Source organism: Zootoca vivipara, chromosome 3, assembly GCF_965207765.1.
Source record: "Zootoca vivipara chromosome 3, rZooViv2.hap1.1, whole genome shotgun sequence".
Classification (NCBI taxonomy): Eukaryota; Metazoa; Chordata; class Lepidosauria; order Squamata; family Lacertidae; genus Zootoca; species Zootoca vivipara.
In genome coordinates, this window is record NC_142586.1 from 3,021,517 (window position 1) to 3,042,465 (window position 20,949).

Below are 20,949 nucleotides of genomic sequence, written 5' to 3' on the forward strand. Positions count from 1 at the left end.
TTTTAGAATAAGATGTATTTTAAAATGTGTTGAGGCAAAATATGTATTCAGATGTGTATTTTGTGACACCCCCCCCCCCATACAGACATCCTTTTGTAAATCACAGAAACAGGATGGAAAGAAATATGACAATGACTAAATACGACATAAGAGGCATCACTGAAACCTGGTGGGATGAGTCTCATGATTGGAATGTAGTAATAAGGTAAAGGTAAAGGGACCCCTGACCATTAGGTCCAGTCGTGACCGACTCTGGGGTTGCGCGCTCATCTCGCATTATTGGCCGAGGGAGCCGGCGTATAGCTTCCAGGTCATGTAGCCAGCATGACAAAGCCGCTTCTGGCAAACCAGAGCAGCACATGGAAACGCCGTTTACCTTCCCGCTGTAGCGGTTCCTATTTATCTACTTGTATTTTGACGTGCTTTCGAACTGCTAGGTTGGCAGGAGCTGGGACCAAGCAACGGGAGCTCACCCCGTCACAGGGATTCGAACCGCCGACCTTCCGATCAGCAAGCCCTAGGCTCAGTGGTTTAACCACAGCGCCACCTGGGTCCCTTGTAGTAATAGAGGGATACAATCTATTTCTGAGAAATAGACCAAACAGGCAAGGAGGAGGAGTGGCATTATATATCAGAGATGTGTATACCTGTAAAGAGATCCAGGATTTAAAACTTCAAAGCTGTATTGAGAGTATCTGGGTCAAAATTAAAGGGAGAGAAAAATAACAGTGATCTCATTGTGGGAGTTTACTATAGACCCCCAAGCCATAGCTGCCAAGTTTTCCCTTTTCTCCCGAGGAAGCCTATTCAGCATAAGGGAATTTCCCTTAAAAAAAGGGAGAACTTGGCAGCTATGCCCCAAGCCAAACCGAGGACACAGATGATGCCTTCCTGGAACAGATGACCAAACATTCAAAAGGAAGTGAGATAGTAGTGATGGGGGATTTCAACTATCCTGATATTTGTTGGATGTCAAACTCAGCCAAGAGCATAAGGTCGAACAGATTCCTCACTGGCCTTGCAGACAACTTCATTGTCCAGAAAGTGGGAGAAGCAACAAGAGGATCAGCCATTTTAGATCTGATCCTAACCAATAGTGATGACCTGGTTAGTGGGGTAGAAGTGGCAGGATCATTAGGTGGGAGTGATCATGCTCTTCTGGAGATTATTATACAGCAGAAAGGAGCAACCAAGCATACTAAGACTCAAATCCTAGACTTTAAGAAAGCCGACTTCAGGCAATACCAATGAGACGGAAACATGGAAGGTGCCTAAAGAAGCCAGGGTGGCTATCTAAAGAACATTTAACTGAATTAAGATTTAAAAGGGATATGTACAAAAAATGGAAAAAGGGGGAAACCACCAGAGAGGAATTCAAACAAATAGCCAGCACGTGTAGAGACAAAGTCAGAAAAGCTAAAGCACAGAATGAACTCAAGCATGCTAGAGAGATGTTGTAATATCATGCAATATTAATTAATAATTGCAATTAAAATGTTAATCTTACTCCAAAGTGGTCACAAAAATGTGTACTATCAAGGCTCCTTAACTGCATTCTCAGAAAAGTGTCTCCATTTGTTCTTATGTTAGCTATCTTGCATTTTTCTTTGCAATAAAAGTCAACATGTCATGATAGAGGAGATATAAAATAAAGAATAACAAAGTATTTGAAATAGCACAATCTAAATTCTTAATCTGAAATTACATAATATGTAGATTTTGATCACTCATTCTGTTTCTGTTTCTGTTGGCAGATTAAGCATAAAACAAAAATATTTCCTTCCTGGCTGGATTACAAATCCTTCACTCTCCTATCCCAGCCCAAAAGCAGTAACTACTGTAATTTAAGCAACCTACTGTATTTTCTTGCTCTTGTAAAGTATATAGCTGGCAATGTGTCACTGCTTTTTTCACAGGAACACAGGAAGAAGAATTATGTCTTATTGCTACATTTTAGTCAACACAATTCAGAATATGAACACAAGGTTTAGTAGAGCAAATCCAGTGAGTTTTTCATCAGGCATCCTTTAGAAAGTGAGCCCTGGATTTTGTTGGGTTGTGTTTTCTTTCCTTCAGATTTCTTTCCATGTGCCCAGAAGACAGAATACATTCACATCCAGCCATGATAAATATGAACCAGCTGCTGTTTTATGCCACCAAAACCAAATCCAACAGGATCTAGGTAACCTACATTCACTGAACTCCCCATCCTGCCCTTGCCAGCAAGCCAACTCAAATCTCATCTCATGCAGCCAACAAAGATGTTTATCTGTGTCACTAAAAGCATCCAGATTAACTGAGTGCAGGATTAATGCTGAGCTGAGCTAAGGCCATGGAATTTTGAACTTGCTGTGGAAATTATTGGAGGCTAGATACTGACTTTTAACATGAGGACTTATTACCGTTTGTTGATGTTTGTGCAATGACTTAACAATTAGCAAACCTATTCATCCTCACAGGTCTTTTAAAATTATGTTAGTCCCTGGAACTGATTGCCTTGCTGAATTCATGCTATTGTGCTGGGTTTTATGAGGCTAACTGAATTGACAGTAATGTTTTAACTTTTAATGCAGAGATGTAGAAACTTTTTCACCATTGGAGACCCTGTACATCCTCTTAGGACAACTACAATTAGCACTAGTGATTTATAGATTTCCAGAATCCTATCTTCTCCTTTGAACCTTCAATTATGGAAAATATAATCTCTTCAAAACACTTCCAAACAATGAAAAAAGGATGTAAGATGTATGCTGCAAGAAAGGTGTGATAATTTAGTGCATTCACACTGCAAAAGTAGGGTTGAACATTTTTCTTGATTTTATTGTCTTATATTTCTGTAAACTACTTTGAAATTTCTTTACAATCAAGCAGTGCTCAAATTGTATGAAATAAAAAATAGATAAAAGCTTAATTTTGATATGTCCTTGTAGCCTACCATTTCACTACCAAAATATATATTTTAAGTAACAATTATTTGCTATTGGTGTTGTCTTTTGTGGTAATCTACTCTTTTTATATTTAATAATTTTTAAAGCAAAGGATAAAATTTGATCTTCAGTAGAGTTAAGAACTTGTTATTACTTCCTTTTTTAACAAAGAGACATAAACAAAGGCCGTTTATTTCCCTGTGGATAACAGCTGTCAAATCTGGATTGAATTATACAGATGTAAACTGGAAATTAAGTCTAGAAATCTCAGGAGTTTTGGAAGAACACTTTGTGAAGATCTTAAGTCAAGACAAATACTCTGAAATCAGTTATCTTTTTCAAAAGGCAGACATATGGAAAGAATATACTGTACCTGGAAGATGTAGCTCTGAAAAATGTAAAGACTTTGGTGATATTCTACTACTTGTAAGTCACACTCAGAGTAGACATAGGACAAAAAAAATTATTTGGTCTGCATTTTAATGTGAGCCTAACAAATCTGAACCAATATATCAGGCATGTCCAACAGGTAGATCGTGATCTACCAGTAGATCACTGGACGTCTGTGGTAGATCACCGGTAGATCAGTGGCTCCCCCCAAAGAAGCTAAAAAACTTTGGCTGCCCTAAAAAAAGCTCAACATCTTTGCCCTGCACCCCTAAAATGACCTGAACCACAAAAATCAGCGCTTTCTTTTCAAATAAAAAAAGTTCAACATCGCTTTCTTCCCTAAAGAAGCTCAACAACTTTTACGTGAACCCCCCAAAACAGGGCTTTCCATCTTAAAAAAAAAGCTCAACAACTTTGACCTGAACCCCAAAAAGGGAGGTAGATTACGTCCAGTTTTAAACTCTGTGAGTAGATCGCTGTCTCTTGGAAGTTGGCCACCCCTGCAATATATGAACCCCAAACACAGCTCTCCTGAACTTTGTGCTTCTCTGACTTTTGCAATGCAGTTCTGCAATACAAGAATGAATAAAAATATGCATATTGGTATAAAGTGCATGCAAAAGGTGTAAAAATTTTCACAAGGCCTTTTTATATAAAAATGCAAAACTATGCAAAAATGGGACAAATCAAATTTAAGATTGGGAAAATGAGAAACTACCCCCCCAAAAAAAACTGATGGACTAGTCCAAGTGTGACTAACACATTTTTAATGTGCCACACTGAAATCTACAAGGAGGCATTTTCACTTGACGGCAGTACCTGCCAAAATGCAGTGCAACTGCACCTGTGTTTCCTAAGTCCTACTGTGTTCAGTGGCCTTGTGCCCAGGACTGCAGTTTTAAATATGATTCCCTGTGACAAAGCAAACATCTATGGCTGACCACACAGTTTGATGAATATTGATATCTTGTATGGGGTTTGTTCTCTCTCTCTCTCTCTCTCTCTCTCTCTCTCTCTCTCTCAATGGCAAACACTAAATGACAGACTTAGCTACGATGTCAAATCCATCTATTCCAATGACATTAGGGGGCATGCAGTTCATACTCAACTCCATGTCATTTCACACTGGTCTGAACATGCTCAGTGCCACAAAATGCTTACTGACTCTTAAGGTAAGGAATAGGCAGGCAATGGAATGGAGTTTTCTGAAAAAGCGCTCCGTGCTGCAGCATTTTGTGGCAGGTCCAACCTGTATCTTTGACTTGGGCAGTGTATGGCAAACATGCATCAGCAAGGAGGCAAGAGGTTCTGCACAACATTATTGTAGTGTTAGATTATTACAAAATTACAAGTCATTGATTGATTGATTGAAATGCTTTCTTGGAGGGCAAACCATGACAACTGGTTCAGCTTCATTTTGTAGTGTAGACATGTTAGCTCACAAACCAATTTAACTTTCACAACTTATTAACTCACTGAGAAGAAGATAGCTGGTTGCTTTATTAAGGTATTTGCTTACTTGCTTCATAATATTTATATGCTGCTTGATTAAGAAAAGCCTCAACACAAGTTCCTCAAATGAGGTTCAACCACAAGAATGGTCCTGTATTGCATGAATAGCTTTTGAGCCAGCCTCCTTCTTTACATTATTTTAATTTTGTTTTGGTCCCCAAAGGCAGTCATTATGATTGGTTCACCTCCACCCTGAAGCATGAGGTTGTTTATGCCTTTTTTCAAAGCACATTCAGTACAGTAGGCGTCTTTTACTGGCCCAGTCATTACCCTCAAGCCGTGCTTTATTTTCTGGGGGTACTTAAGGATGCGCAGTACCAGCACCTCTTTTTCCTTGTTAAAAAGTCTGGCACTTACTGTAACAACTTCATGGTGAGTAACAGCACCTCTTTTTCTGGGAAAAAGTACTGCCCTCAGCCATTGCTAAATTCTAGCTAAAGATACAGAATGGAATCTGCATTGCTCATTGCACAAGAATGTTTGCATTTTTAAGGAGACGAACAGAATTAGCTGAAACATTTGCCCGACTTAGGAGTCCCTGAAAGTAGGAGAATAACCTTCAAACACATTTTTCATAGAATCATAGAATCGTAGAGTTGGAAGAGACCACAAGGGCCATCCAGTCCAACCCCCTGCCAAGCAGGAAACACCATCAAAGCATTCTTGACATATGCCTGTCAAGCCTCTGCTTAAAGCCCTCCAAAGAAGGAGACTCCACCACACTCCTTGGCAGCAAATTCCACTGCTGAACAGCTCTTACTGTCAGGAAGTTCTTCCTAATGTTTAGGTGGAATCTTCTTTCTTGTAGTTTGAATCCATTGCTCCATGTCCGCTTCTCTGGAGCAGCAGAAAACAACCTTTCACCCTCTACCATATGACATCCTTTTATATATTTGAACATGGCTATCGTATCACCCCTTAACCTTCTCTTCTCCAGGCTAAACATGCCCAGCTCCCTAAGCCGTTCCTCATAAGGCATCGTTTCCAGGCCTTTGACCATTTTGGTTGCCCTCCTCTGGACACGTTCCAGCTTCTCAGTATCCTTCTTGAACTGTGGTGCCCAGAACTGGACACAGTACTCCAGGCCAACACCGGCAATATTTGAAAGGTCTCTTTACATTTTAATAGCATATTTAACAATTAAAAGCCTAAAGTTTTCAATAAAAAGAGAAGCAGGACTCTTCAGGTTCAATTATGCGGATTCCACCAGCAACTGACCCCATAGGACAGTTTCTATCCCACTGCCAGTAAAATCTGAATTTTTAATAAAAGGCACGGTTCTCTAAAGATAGTCAATCCACCCCATGTACAATGCATAAAACAACAGCCACATATTATTTAATGCTATGCAGGTAGGACACAAAGGGTGGAAGATTTGTCTGCATAGTCACATACAGTATATATGTTCAAGGTGCCAGTTCATAGGGTTATATCCAATGCTGCGTATACAGAGTTCCACTTATGCAACAGAACTTCCCTTCTCCCCACACCAGTGCCAGTTTTACGTATAAGCTAAACAAGCTATAGTTTAGGGCCTCATACTCTTGGGATCCCCCAAATATTTTTAAACCGAAATAACCTGGATGTACATTTCCAAAATATAAGATAAAAAACAATTACTTTGATAAAATACATATTTTGTTATATGCAAATGGCTTACAATACCTATTAGGTCCATAAATTACCATATAGCATATATTCAACACACAAAAACCGCGACAATTTCTTGTTGACAAAGGACAGCTGGGCATATATCGGGCCCCATTACCTTCAGTAGCTTAGGGGCTCATCAAACCTAAATCCGACCCTGCCCCACACGATTCCAAAATCTGTCCTGGAAAGTCCCAGAACCCTCTGGAGTTCACTTGGAGGGTGTGGGATATGTGGGAGAGGAGAGATGAGGAGGGAGAAGTCTACTGTTCAAGCAGAATGATGGCATTGGATACAACCCATAGGATTTTTGCTTTTCTTTGAAGACCCTTTTGTTCACCCAGACAGTTGTTACTGAAGTACCATGAAGGTTTTATGCTCTGTTGCTATGGCTGCAGTAAATTGTATTTTATTTAGATTTGTATTTTTAATAATTTTAAATAGTGGTTTGTATCCTAAGTGGGTCATGCTTAGAGCAGCAGACTCCCTGAAATTGTAATGGCTCACTGTTTTCAATGGGTCCACCTTAAGCAGGATGAAGTCCGGATCTAGCTTGTTGTGAAGCACACTGAAAGTGTTTCCTGAAGAGCAGGATATTAAAACAAAACAAAACAAAACAAAACAAAACAAAACAAAACAAAACAAAACAAAACAAAACAAAACAAAACAAAACAAAACAAAACAAAACTGTACACACATAGCCTCTGTACATGCAATCAGCAACCTTGTTTCCAGCTGGTGTGTATTTGCACACATATGATTTTTGTTTCCTCCCCTCCTACCACCGCTGTCAGCTAGAATTTCTGGAGTGGAATCATGGTGGCAGCAAAGGGCTATAGGTCCCCTACCCTGCACCACTGTCCTGCATTGCAACAGGGAACCAGCTGACGGCTACTTGCTTTTTTAAAAAAACATGTTGCATCTGTTTCGGGCCATGCTCTAGATAATTAGAAAACCATGCAAACTGAGAACCACCAAGAACTTCAGAAGTCCATGGTTGCTAGCAACAGATCTCTTAAATGAGCAGACTTGCATTTAATTCAGATGGGCTCCATTGTTATCAATAGTTTTAAAGGTAAATTAAAGGTAAAGGACCCCTGACAGTTAAGTCTAGTCGCAAACGACTCTGGGGTTGCGGTGCTCATCTCGCTTTACTGGCCGAGGGAGCTGACATTTGTCCGCAGACAGTTTTTCTGGGTCATGTGGCCAGCATGACAAAGCCGATTCTGGCGAACCAGAGCAGCGCACAGAAATGCCATTTACCTTCCTGTTGCAGCGGTACCTATTTATCTACTTGCACTTTGACGTGCTTTCGAACTGCTAGGCTGGCAGGAGCTGGGACTGAGCAACGGGAGCTCACCCCATCGCAGGGATTCAAACTGCCGCCCTTCTGATCGGCAAGCCCAAGAGGCTCAGTGGTTTAGACCACAGCGCCACCCATGTCCTATCAATAGTTTTAATTAGGTATAAATGCAAGTTGGTTGTATTTGTGAATTGTAATCTAGGTATTTCCCATGTATAAGAATCATTTATGTTCAAGTTATTAACCAGTTAAAATGCATTTTCCCTCTGTCACACCCACAAAGGCAATGAGATGGCACAGGATCCTTTGTCTTACAAAATTGTTGGATAGGAGTAAGTACCAATTAGAAACAGAAGAACATTACACAGGAGAATGAGTTGAGCAGGGGTAAACAACCATTTTCAGAAACATGTTATTATTCACTGTTATTAAGGTTAGTGCACTTATTAACTGAAATGCAACTATGATCAAGTTAGAAATGAACATCTTATTAAATGCAAACCAGACTGGACACACCCATTCAGGTTACATCGCCAAAAGATAAAGGAAATGTAATTGGTTCTGAGCATAGCCTACTGGTAATTAGGTCAATTATTAATTGTACTTCTAAAATTCAAATATAGCTGTAAATAGGTAGGCATGAATATTCTGTATACATTGCAAGCTAAGTTGTTGGCTACCTGTGAAGGAAGGACCCAATGCACTAGTTAAATTTTTCGGCATCTAGAAATTAGGAAGGAAATTAGGAGAATACAAAAGCCAAGTAATAGGTGCAAACAAATCCCCAGCTGCCAGGGGCGTACCCAGGATCAAAATTAGGGGGGGCAAGGGGCGGGGGCAAGGGGCGGGAGGGGAGGGGCCACAGTGGGAATGTGGGTGGGGCTACGTGGCCTGCATCCTCCCAGCTCTTCTGAGGAGGCAGTCCCAGGCTCTTGTTCCCGGCGCGAAGCTCCAGAGGTGCACGGGGAACGCGAGCCTGTGGCTGCCTCCTCCAATTACACTCCCCGCTCCCGCTTAGCGCTCCTCCGCTTACGCTCCCCTCGCGCCTCTGGAGCTTTGCGCTGGGAGCCGGAGCCTGGGGCTGCCACGCTGCGCCCCTTAGCCTTTTGCTTCTAGGGGGGGCAATTGCCCCCTCCTGCCCCCCTGCCCACGGCACTGGTCGCCCCTCTGGGCAGCTCGCCCCATCCCCCGGGTGCGCTGTTTCTGCCCCGAGCGCAGACGGCTCAGCCTCCTCCTCCTCTGCTTCCCACCCGGCTCCCCACCCGGCTCCCCACTGTGCCTCCTGGGCTGGCTCCGCAGCCACTGTCCCTGGCTGAGCTGCCCCTGCAGCTGCTCTGCATAGACATCAAGGCACCCAGCCAGAAAAGTGAGTGTGAGTGCCTTGATCCGGGGAGAAAGTGGGGGGAGGGAGGATCTTGGAAGGGTTGAAGGAGCCTGCAGTGTGTGTGTGTGTGTGCGTGTGTGTGTGTGCGTTTGGGGCTGCTGCTGACTGACTGTATTTCGAATTGGGGGAGTGTCTGTTTCTCCTGCTGCAGGGGAGAAAACTACAAAGTAGTGACTTCTTGGTGGGGGTGGTCGGGGTGGGGTGGGGAGAACAAGCGAGGATCCCTCCGTCTCTTACGTTTACACCCCACCGCTTTTGCAGCTTGATAGTGGGAGGGGGAGAGGAGAAAGTGCGATGGGTTATGGAAAGGGGAAAGGGGGGAGGGCTGGTCTGTTTCTTTCTGGCTGGGGCCGCGCGCCCCGCTTTTTGCATTGAGATTTCTTCTTTCTTTTTAGCTGGGGGGGGGCAGCTGACTTCTAGAGTAGGGCAGCTGCCCTAACTTGCCCTGTGGTAGGTACGCCCCTGCCAGCTGCCACTGCAAAATCACAGTGGGCCATTGCTGTACATTAACAAAATGCCTTCTGGAGCTGCCTGCTTTGGGATCTGCTCAAAATGGCTGTCATTACTTCAGCTGCATGTTTATATAAAAACTAGCTGGCCCGGCCACGCATTGCTGTGGCTCAGTCTGTTAAATGGACCCTCAGATTCCCCTCACCTTCAGAGTCCCCCTTCATTTTGTTGAAATGTTTTACGTGTGTTCTGTTTACACAGGCTCATCCCTGTGACTCCCCCCACCCTGTCCCGACCCATGACCTATCCCCCCTCCCCCCCCCACCTAGGCGATTCCCCACCTCCACTCGGCCCAGTCTGGAAAGCTGAGCTGAGATGGTGTGGCGAGGGAAGCTTTCCTAGGTGCAGTACCAGTGTAGCCGTCACTAGAGGACGCTGTTTTGCAACCTCTCTTGTGCTCCCAGCATGCACTTTCATCTGATTTGTGAGTTCTGGAACACGTGCTTTTGGGGCTTTTACATGGCCCAGGTGTGACATCTGTCTACGCAAACAGTCTGGGGTCACTCTCATATTCGCTTGGGACGTTGTGTCAAAATTTGAACGCAATCAGTCAAGCGGTTTTGGAGAAAAGTGGAGACACACCTACATGTCCAGTTTACATTTATATATATAGAGAGAGAGAGAGATGGAGCCTGCCCTATATACTATCCAAAAATGGAGCAATTGTTTGTGACTTTGTGGTTGACATAGTTTGTAAGGAGCAAATGCACATAATGACAGGAGATTTAAATACTACTTGGTGGTGGTTGCAAATAGAGAAGTCATGACTCAAAGTCTTATGAGACTGAAAGCAAAAAGGTAGGCTAGTTTTTAAATTTTGTTTGAGTAAATTGTCTATGAATGTGTCCAGATGTTAAAACATTTTAAAATGTTTTCAGATGCTATAAAACCTGTTTATTTTATTGCTTTATTTTCCTGTTTTATTGTCACTTTGAGCTCCTTTGGGAGGAAGGGTGGGAATGGAATTTATATATAAACAATGTACACATAAATAACATACCAAACGCCTTCAACTGTTCCTCATAAGGCTTGGTTTCCAGACTATGCTTGTTCATTTTTCTCATTTGTTTATATTGATGTGTTTTCTGCTGCAGGTCTCTTTCAAGTCTGTAAACTGCACTGAAGTTTTGGAAAGTGGTTTCTTCCTTTTATCTTCTTGTATGTTTTGTAATAAATTTAATTTGGGCAAGTGGAAGAAAAGAAAGTGGGCTAAGTGTTTCTGGATGAAGAGAAATCAACAATGAGCTTCACTGGGAGAGGCATTATTGAGATCACATCACAGTAGGGCCACACCTGTCCCTAGGTAAAAGTTTATAATTCCCTTCACAGAACTCTTGTCACATTGCACAGACATGTTACAGTAATTGCCTTCTTGCTTCCATTGTGCTGATGCTACGCCATGTGCACTATGATCAAGAGTGAGTGGGTGGTTGTGCAGTGGGTGTGTTTCTGTGAGCATGTCAGATGGTATGTGGTCCACAAGTTCAGGTGCCAACCCTCCTGGGCCAGACAACATATCCAGTTTCATATTTGTGATGAGGCATTGCTATATCTCCTTTGTTATTATGGAACTTCATGAAACATCACCATTTGATTCTTCCTTGGCCTGTGCTAATTACCTTAAAGATCAGGAAACCAAAAGAGGTTTAAAGACTGTCTCAAGGCAAATCTTTAAAAATGTAGTATAAACACTGACAACTGCGAAACACTGGCCTGAGAGCGCTCCAGTTGGAGAACAGCCTTTACCAAAGGTGTCATGGGCTTTGAAGACACTCGAACTCAGGACGCAAGGGAGAAACGTGCTAAGAGGAAGGCACGCTTGGCAAATTCACACCATGATCAACTCCCACCCAGAAACCAATGTCCCCACTATGGAAGGACGTGTGGCTCTAGAATTGGCCTCCAGTCACTTACGGACCCATTGTTAAAACCATGTTTATGGAAGACAATCTTACTCAAATACGAGTGATCACCGAAGAAGAAGAAGAAGAAGAAGAAGAAGAAGAAGAAGAAGAAGAAGAAGAAGAAGAAAGATCAGGAAGCCTTAGTAAGAGCATGATTTATTTGCTAAGCAGCCAAACTGAGCTCTGCTTAACTTGAGAAAAAACAAATGTGGACATTGCCAATGTTTTCTACACTTTCCTCACTTCTAAAGTTTTCTCTGCCATACTGTCATTAAGGGACCTGAGCTGGGAAGCTTAGTTGTGGCAGTTCTAAAAAAACGGTTGAGATTTACAGTGGGCCACTCCCACACTTTCAGCATAACCAAAAGGACCTAGACAATCTTTGACCTTATGTCCTCACACAAAATTTTAATTGGTTGTTCATCCTTAATTTGGCACTGATTTTCAGGTCCAACTATAGTACTGTTTGAATTATTAATTGCCATCAAAACAGGAATAGTGGGCGGGAATTAACTAAATGCCAGGAGATGCTTTTGTAAATGTTTATTTCTCTAGAATTTTCCATATTCAAGATATTTTGACTTGGCACTTGTTTGTTCAGATGACTCAAACTCATGCCAGACTTTCTTCTTACTTGTTGCTCATCTTTTCCAGATTGCTGTTACATCTTTCCACCCTGAAACTAAAGGCACATCATTACAACAAAAGACCTGATAGGCAATGCAAATGAGTCTATAAACATAGCACACAATATCAGACTGCTATGTTGTAATACATCCAGTGTAATTATGCCACACCAAAATCCTGATCAGGCTACATTCCTTTTTGGTAAATGGCAGCCAGAAACTAAACAAAACTCTTGAAATGATCAAAGGGAATACTAGTATGGACAATCCATTTGCTGCCTAAGTTGGTCTTTGTGCATTTCCGGTCGATCGCGCAGCCATTTCGGTCAGGGTTTTGCTCATTGGAGCGAAACCCGGCACGTCAAAGGCTGGGGACACCGCTCCAGTGCAGCAGGTCCCCTTAGAAATCCCAAATTGAGCTTTCTGGGAACGTGGACGTCTGGCAGCGTGCTTTGTGGGCTTCCCCCACCCCAGAAAAGGCTCTATTTTGAGCCCCCGAGAGTGAGGGGGTTGGAGCCGCAGCGCAAACAGATCTATCACTTCCTTTGACAGCGCGAAGCTGCAGGACTGATTGGCATCAGCGATTAATACTTCCAAAGGACAATTACTAAAGGATGGAGTATTTGGAGTTATTGGATTTAATTCAAAGAGAATTTGGCCACGGGAAAGGGATTTTAAAAAACGGAAGCTGATCCCTTCCCACTGATTGTTATAGAAAGCAAGGACATATACCTTAAGCCAGAAAAAAGTGTAAGAAGTTAAACTTCCAAAGGCAGGACTGAAATCCTCCCCCCAGAAGCAGGGGAAGGGGGGGAGGAAATTTATTTAGAATTATATCCCTGTGAAATCTGAGGATTTAGATTGAGAAAGTGACATCCTTTGTCATAGCTGCACAAGAAAATGGCAGCAGCTTAAAAACGAAGGAGACATTCCACTTTCGCTTTTTTATTCAGAGACACTGAATGCACATCCTGTTTTCTCTCTGTGGTGACCTTCAAGTCAGAATGGCAGCCAAAATAACAGATGGACAATATGCAGACATAATAAAATTGATGCAAGAAAACAAGCAGGAATTAAAACCTGTATTTCTGAAGTTGAAAAACTTGGTGACTGTTTTAAAGGCTTCAATGTGAACTTTGAAGAAAAAATAGATACAGAAGAAAAACAGCAAGAAATGGACAATGGAAGGGAGGATGCAGAGGTCAAAAAAAGTTGATGACTGTTTCAAAAACTTTAAAATGAACTTTTAAGAAAAAATGGTTTTAGAAGAAAATCAGCAAAAACTGCAAATGAAAGACTGTGCTTTTAATGAAGAAAGAAGAGTGTATTTTCAGTTGAGAAGGAAAGAAGAATGGGCAAGGGAAATAGGAAGGGGAGCTGTCAGGAGTGGGTTGGAAAGAATAGAGGTTTGGCAGGGGAGGAGGCGGCGGGGGGAGAACAGGAATGAGGAGGTGGGGAGACATTGAAGAATGGGAGTGGGGTGAAATTTGTGAATAATAACAGGTTAATTGGGAGAAAGTAATTTGTAGTTATGAAGAGGATGGATAAAATTGGAAATAGTCTGAAGGGAATTTAATTATATATATATTAAAATTTAGTGAATATGAAAGAAATTTGGAAGAGATGTATAGCCTAAAGGAAGAAAATATTTTAAGATTGTGTAGATGAAAAGGAAAAATAGGTAATGAATTAGAATAGATTAATTATGGTATTAGGGAATAATGGAGTTCCCCTGTGCCCCTACTCTTCACCCTTCGTCTTAGACCTCCTGGTGGCAGGGGGAGGTGCTGGGATGAGGGATGGGGGTGGGGGCTTTAATGAGAAAAAGGTCTGCCTCCTTCGTTCTACTACACCTGAGGATTCCTTGGTGACATGGGGGATCTTTGGGGAGGGGTGGGGGAGGGGGCAGTATAACATATATGTAAGAAAAATTGAGTTAAGGATTGGAAAATTATGATAAAAGATATTTCTAAAAAAGGTTATAAATTGAAGATCAGAAAGGGGGGAAAGGGGAAGTCTACAAGATAATGATTTGAAAATTGGATGTTTTAAAGTTTGTTTTTTCTTTTTCTTCTTTTTTCTGTTCTCTTTTTATTTTTTCTTTCTTTTTCTTCTATGTGTTTGTTGGTGTATTTGCTTAATTATGCTTAAAAAATCCAATAAAAATGTCCTTGTGACATAGATAAAATTATGTGGAAATATTTTTGATTTGTCTATCCAAAATGCTACTAATTAAAATGTTATTTCTTTCTTTCTTTCTTTCTTTCTTTCTTTCTTTCTTTCTTTCTGTGACTGAGTATCTTATGGCCATACTCTTGCAATCAGCAAAACTGAGATAAAATAGAAAAAGAATTGATGAAGTATGTGTAGGGAAATGCAGAATAATTTTGTTAAAATCAGAAGAAGAATTGATGAAGTATGTGTAAGGAAATGCAGAAGAATTTTTGTAATATAAGGAACCAGAAGAGGAAATGGAGGGAAGTCATGAGGTCTAAAAAACCCCAAAGACAAAGTTTTGAAATGTTTTTGTGAATGGGGATGGGGGGGGGGTTGTTTTTTGTAGTTAATTGTGGAAATTAATAGTGAAAAAACAATAAGAATTTATTTACTAAAATAAATAAATATCCTTGTCCCAAGCCTCTTAGGACTTTAAAGGCAGCACTGTGATTTGGACTCTTATCCAGGTGCCTGGCCAGGTTAGCATACTCAATATCCCTTAACTCTTTGGCTCCTGTAGCTTCTCTTTACAAGTGATTTGGCTGACTGTACAAGGAGTACAGGTTGTTTCAGATGCATACATTTCATTGCATATATATGCTAATACCTAACTTCATCTGATCCATTTGCCAGCTCCCACACCCTTCAATTTTGCCATCAATTACCCCTGGTAAGAACAAAGTGACTTCCCCATTGAGCACTGCATCTACTGGTTGCTGTAATAAAGAGCTGTTTGCATCTCTTAAAAAGAGGATCCTCTACCTCTGTTCAGTGCACTCCATTTTGTTCCCTTTTTTTGCACTCAGCACTAAAATTAAAGTACAGGTGGACTTAGGATACCCATCCTGATTGGCTCATGCCTTTTACCTCTGCTCCTTAAGATCATTTTCCCCAGCTTGTGTTCATAGCTGCCAAGTTATCCCTTTTTTAAAGGGATTTTCCCTTATGCTGAATAGGCTTCCTCGCAAGAAAAGGGAAAACTTGGCAGCTATGCTTGTGTTGGGAAACTTGAATCATCCTATTTCTTGTTATTTCTTGTTATTTAGCAGACCCACTTTGGTCTGAAAAGCCCCTCCCTCCTGTAGCATCGGTCTGATTCTCATTTACCTTTTGTAACAGGTAATCTTTCCCCTTAGGTAAGAGAAGCCCCTTTTTCAATATGCTGAACATGTGTAAATCCTGCACACAAGCAGGACAAGTGGGATGAGTGCACCGAATTCTGCCCCTGTTTTGCTATCCTTGTCACTCTGCATTTCAGAGGACGAAGTGTAAAGTGGGAAATATCCTCTAATTGGGGAGGTTTCCCCACAGTATTTAGCACTTGGATTTTGCAGGAAACAAAGCTTAGTGCACTCATCCCCCCCTTCCTGCTTACATTTAAGATTCACATGCATGCGCTGCATACACATAGGAACACAGTCTTTAGGTGTTTGTCCCAAGCAACACGGGTGGCGCTGTAGGCTAAACCACTGAGCCGAGGGCTTGCCGATCAGAAGGTCGGCGGTTTGAATTCTCGCGATGGGGTGAGCTCCTGTTGTTCAGTCCCTGCTCCTGCCCACCTAGCAGTTCGAAAGCATGTCAAAGTGCAAGTAGATAAATAGGTACTGCTCCAGTGGGAAGGTAAACGGCGTTTCTGTGTGCTGCTCTGGTTCGCCAGAAGCGGCTTTGTCATGCTGGCCACATGACCTGGAAGCTGTACGCCGGCTCCCTCGGCCAATAACGCAAGATGAGCGCAGCAACCCCAGAGTCGGTCATGACTGGACCTAGTGGTCAGGGGTCCCTTTACCTTTTACACAAGGAACGGCACTGTTCAAAATGCCCAAGAACACCCAAGAATCCAGTCTTTGGAGAGCCTCTTCTTGGAGGAACTGCTGTAACTGCAGCGAGCCTCCCTTACTTCTTAGATTCACCAGGAGCTTTGAGGGAACATGAAGCTACATGTTCTCCCTTAAAGAAAAGTTTCTGCTTTTGGAATCAGGTTGGTAGAGTTCCTGAGATTACTACTGGGTGTAAGCCTTCATTATTTGTCACCTCTGCTTCATATCCTGATGTAAAGAGGTAGAGGATGTAAATCAGGATATGAAGCATAGTTGACAAATAATGAAGGCTTACATCCAGTAACCTAAGTGTGATTTGCCTTCAGCCTTCTCCTGCTTCACTTGGGTCTCCATTGCAGTCTTATGGCTTCTTGGTGCCACTACAGTATGGCAATAGTTAGGATTTCCTGCCTTCTCCAACTATCTGTATTCCTATCACAGAAACAAACGAAAGGTAAGCTGTTTGTCCAGGACAGAATACAACATTTTGAATCTTTGGGTAGAAAATGGGAGGTGAAACTTGTAGTGAAGTTACTAAGAAATAAACACATCCCTCTGTTTGTGTGATAAATTGTGAGCGGGGGACAGGTACTGTATGTGGGCCTGGCCCCCTACTTTAGAGGATGACCCTTTCCATTGGTGTAATACAGTCCTAATATTTTTTTTAAGTTTATTCGTCTCTATCACAGGCCAATAGAGAAAGATATGAGCAATATCACAACACACCAACATCCCCCCCTCAATCAGCAGAAAGCAGAAAACAGAGGGACAACTAAACCAGATGGCCAGAAGCACGTTATGTTGATATTATCAAAAACTACTAAGAAGTCCATTGGAATAGTAGGGACATGCTTCCCCCATCCAGTTCCTGCTGTAGGTCATTCTCCAAGGCAAACCAAGTTCAGAACCAAGCGAGAAGCCAGACTGAAATAGTTTCAGATAGTATTTAATATTACTACCACTACAAACCCTTTCATGGATCACTGCCTTGTCGTGGCAAAAGCACATCAAAGTGCAAGTAGATAAATAGGTACCGCTACAGCGGGAAGGTAAACGGTGTTTCCGTGTGCTGCTCTGGTTCGCCAGAAGCGGCTTAGTCATGCTGGCCACATGACCTGGAAGCTGTACTCCGGCTCCCTCGGCTAACAACGCGAGATGAGCGCTGCAACCCCAGAGTCAGTCACGACTGGACCTAATGGTCAGGGGTCCCTTGACCTTTACAAGCTGTTATGCAGATTAGCCATGACAGGTCTCCTCCTCAAACCCACGAAAGACCAATGTCCAAAATGCCTCTTACCATTTGGAATAGGTTTATACTGGCTGATACTGTGCAGATGCAATGCTGCCAGAGAAGTAAGATTTGAAGTTAATGATTGTAGCTGTGGTATAAGGGATTTTATCAAGAATGGATTGTATTTGGTTTCAGCAACAGTCTGGAGGCAGAATTAAGGGGAATCAGACCCTGAAGTACAGCACGTGGGAAACTACACAAAATTTATAACTGGCTATGTAATTGATTTGTATTTGAATTGGTATTGGTATTTGGTATTAATATAATTTGGGACATATTGGATTCTTGTAATTGAAAATTAATAAAAATTATTTAACAAAGCATACCAGCGAGAGCATATAAATAGGTACTGCTGTGACAGGAAGGTAAATGGTGTTTCCATGCGCTCTGGCACTTGGCATGGTGTCCTGTTGTGCCAAAAGTGGTTTACTCCTGCTGGCCGCATGACCTGGAAGGCTGTCTGTGAACAAATGGTGGCTGCCTTGGCCTGAAGTGAGATGAAGGCAGCATCCCATAGTCAGGTTTGACTGGACTTGTCCAGGGGCCCTATACTTTTACCTTTAACCTATAGGGCAGTGATCTGTCCATGCCAAAGACATAATTCCAAACTTCTCCAATTGTAGATACAGTAATTAGGGGGAAATTAGGGGGTGGAACTTAATTTTTGAAAATTTATTTAGTGAGGGATCTTAAAAACATTTTTTGGGGGTGTGAGGAATTCAAATCTACTATTATTTTTGTGACTGGACAAAATTTAGTTTGGTTAGTCTATATTTGATGAAGAAGCAAATAAACTCCTCTGGAAAACCAAATAATTTTAATTTTACCTTCTGAAAATGTCAGGTAATGCTAAATGAATAACAATAATATGTAATATAATATACCGGTATAATATAACTGCAAGTACTTGGCAATCAAAATGACCTTAACAGATCAGACAACTGGGCCAAAGCAAACAAGATGAATTTTAACAGGGAGAAATGTAAAGTACTACACTTGGGGGCGGGGATGAAAGGCACAAATACAGGATGGGTGACACCTGGCTTGAGAGCAGTACATCTCTAATTCCTATTAGCATGGAGTAGAGAGTAGAGAAGCGGAGCAATGAATTCAAACTACAAGAAAAAGATTCCACCTAAACATTAGGAAGAACTTCCTGACAGTAAGAGCTGTTCGGCAGTGGAATTTGCTGCCAAGGAGTGTGGTGGAGTCTCCTTCTTTGGAGGTCTTTAAGCAGAGGCTTGACAGCCATCTGTCAGGAATGCTTTGATGGTGTTTCCTGCTTGGCAGGGGTTTGGACTGGATGGCCCTTGTGGTCTCTTCCAACTTTGATTCTATGATTGTATGATTTTTAATTATTTCTATGCAATTTTTCACACATCTTATTTACCAAGCAAACCTAAATTATATTAATTTAACCAAAATATTTTTTGGAGTTCCCAAGTCATGTTACAACTTTTTAGCACCCCTCATTTGGATTTTGAAAGCTGAAAAATTCAACGCACCCTAATAAATCACAGCTGAACCACTGCCCTTCACCTCCCTCCTGGTGCCTGTGGCAAGACCGGCCCAAGACCGGCCTGAGATGAAGGACAAGATGGTGCCTCTCCCCTTCCTGCCCTCATTCCACAGACAGAAGCTGACTGGCCTGTGAGTGGAATCTCACTTCATTGTGGGCAATGGGACAGTCTCCTCCCTCACTCTGGGGGCAGCAGGCTAATTCTGGGGTTGCAGCACATGGGACATGCCCAAGGGGTTCAGGAGGATGCCCCAAACACTTGAGAGTTTGGGGGAAAAACACCGTCTAGGCAATATAAAATCCAACACTAACATTATCAGGGGGTGGGGAACAGTTAAAAACAGGTATTTAAGATATTTAAAAGATTAATCAAATCAACTCTAGTTTAGGTAAAAAAAGGTAAAGGACCCCTGGATGGTTAAGTCCAGTTGAATTTGACTATGGGGTGAGGTGCTCATCTCTGTTTTTCAGGCTGAGGGAGCTGGCGTTTGTCCGCAGACAGCTTTCCGGGTCATGTGGCCAGCAGAACTAAATTGCTACTGGTGCAATGGGACACCGTGATAAGTGCCAGAGCGCACGGAAACGCCATTCACTTTACCTGACCTGACCTACTTGCGCTGGTATGCTTTCCAACTGCTGGGTTGGCAGGAGCTGGAAGAAAGCAACAAGAGCGGAACCTGACACACGAATTCGAACTGCTGGACTTTTGATCAGTAAGCCCAAGAGACTCAGTGGTGTAAACCACAGTGCCACCTGTGCCCCTACTCTAGTTTAGAAACAAATAAAACACATTTGCATAGAACTGTCTAAACAATTATTATTATTAATAATAATAAAATTTATTCCTTCATCCAAAGATCACAGGGTAGTTTGCAATATAAAAACACAAAACATAATAAGCAAGCATACCAACAACACATTTAAAAGGCCATAGATGGTTTAATCAGCCAACTACCAGTAACTGCCTGGGTGAAAAGAAATGTTTTTGCCTGGTGCCTAAAATTATGTAATGAAGGCACCATGTTTTAAGTGGGCACTGAAAACAGTACAGTGAAAACACCAGCCTGATTTCAGTAGGCAGGGAGTTCCAATGTATAGGTGCCTTCCACACTAAAAGATTGATTTCTTAAAAGTGCACAGTGAATATTATGTGGCAGAGCCAAGGTGTCAAGTGAGCTTATGTGGGGCAAAGTGACACCTGAGGCAGTAGTCTCATTCTCCCTAATGGTAGGGCTGGCCCAAGTCTGTTGAAACGCTTGCAGAGGCACAAGACAGTGATGTATGTTAATTGTTCACGGTGGGAAATCTTCGAGCCCCCTGGATTCTAGAGTGAAATGATAATCATGACACAGAAAGCTGTTCCAAGGATGGAAAACTCAGACAACAGGCCCACTTCCTCAAATCTGCCAAGTGTATTAACTAGGCATTCCCAAACTGCGGCCCTCCAGATGTTTTGGCCTATAACTCCCATGATCCCTAACTAACAGGACCAGTGGTCGGGGAAGATGGGAATTGTAGTCCAGAACATCTGGAGGGCCGAAGTATGGGGGTGCCTGGTATAAACAAACCTCATAAAGAGGAGTCACTGTTATCATGAATTTTTTGGAAGCCTAAGGAACATGGATGGGATGCGGGTGGTGCTGTGGGTTAAACCACAGAGCCTAGGGCTTGCCGATCAGAAGGTCGGCGGTTCGAATCCCCGCTACAGGGTGAGCTCCCCTTGCTTGGTCCCAGCTCCTGCCCACCTAGCAGTTCAAAAGCACGTCAAAGTGCAAGTAGATAAATAGGTACTGCTACAGCGGGAAGGTAAACAGCGTTTCCGTGTGCTGCTCTGGTTCGCCTGAAGCGGCTTTGTCATGCTGGCCACATGACCTGGAAACTGTCTATGGACAAACACCG